The 1275-nt window shown below is 39.8% G+C and overlaps 1 non-coding gene across 1 annotated transcript; it reads right to left on the bottom strand.

The window, feature by feature from the left end:
* Window positions 1-923: 923 nt before the first annotated feature.
* LOC133807953 (small nucleolar RNA R71) lies at window positions 924-1027 on the bottom strand. The gene has a single exon (XR_009879833.1). It is a non-coding gene; the product is annotated as a small nucleolar RNA R71 (small nucleolar RNA).
* Window positions 1028-1275: the final 248 nt, after the last annotated feature.

The following is a 1275-nucleotide window of genomic DNA, read 5'->3' as shown; positions in this document are numbered from 1 at the left end:
CTAGTACATTTATCTTCTATTTAATCACTTTTCAAGAGCATAAGATTTGGTTATTTTGTTATTTCATATTCTTTAGTTAATTGTTAATTTATTTATTGGCTTTTCTAATTAAAATTATAGATTTAACAGTAGTAGTAATTAGTGAATTTAATATTTAATCCCTGTGGGTTCAACATCTTTTAATTTAAAACTATATTGCAATACACCGTACGCTTGCGGTAGAAAAATTCTGTATCAAGTTTTTGGCGCCGTTGCCGGGGATTAAAATTAATTTTACTAATATTGAAACTTTAAGTCTTGATTTTAAATTAGATTTTTATTTATTTTGTTACTAACGTTATAGATTGTTCTTGTGTTCTCAGTATATGCGAAGGACTAGGAGTTCTACACCTGTTGAGCCTCTGAATCCTGAAATTGAGCACACACTCCGTCAGTTGAGAATTAAGAAAAGGACTGAAGAGCTTAATATGGACAACAACGGGGTGAACAACAACGGTGGCAATGGCAATAATAACAATCAACCAGCAGCTGCTGGGGCTCCTCTTAATCCAGCGCAGCGGGCAGTGCGTGATTTTTGCATGCCTATTGTGAATGAGAATCTCACTGGAATAGCAAATCCAGCCATTGCTGCCAACAACTTCGAACTGAAACCTGCACTAATCAACATGGTGCAACAAAATCAGTTTGGGGGTCTAGCTACTGAAGACCCCAACATTCACTTGGCCATATTTCTGGAGGTATGTGCCACAGTGAAGATGAATGGCGTTACTGATGACGCCATCAGATTGCGTCTCTTCCCTTTCTCCTTGAGGGAAAGAGCCAGGAGTTGGTTGCAATCTTTGCAGCCTGGAACAATTACGACATGGGATGAGATGGCAAGAAAGTTTCTGATTAAGTTTTTCCCTCCTTCCAAGTCAGCCCAGTTACGCAGCGATATTGGACAATTTCGACAGTTAGATCAAGAACCATTCTATGAGGCTTGGGAGAGGTTTAAGGAATTATTACGACGTTGCCCACAACATGGTTATCAAAATTGGATGCAAGTTCAGATTTTTTATCAAGGGTTGAACGCTCCAACACGAACAATAGTTGATGCTGCTGCAGGGGGTGCTCTATTAGCCAAGACAGCGGATGAAGCCTTCACTTTGATGGAGGAAATGGCCACCAACAGTTATCAGTGGCCTAATGAGAGGTCAGGACCAAGGAAAGTTGCTGGGTTGTATGAAGTTGATCAAATGACAGCCTTGAATGCCCAAATTGCTGCTCTACAAACCC

Source organism: Humulus lupulus, chromosome X (assembly GCF_963169125.1).
Source record: "Humulus lupulus chromosome X, drHumLupu1.1, whole genome shotgun sequence".
Classification (NCBI taxonomy): Eukaryota; Viridiplantae; Streptophyta; class Magnoliopsida; order Rosales; family Cannabaceae; genus Humulus; species Humulus lupulus.
Note: the sequence above shows the minus strand (reverse complement) of the source record. Positions and strands in the feature narration are given on the sequence as shown.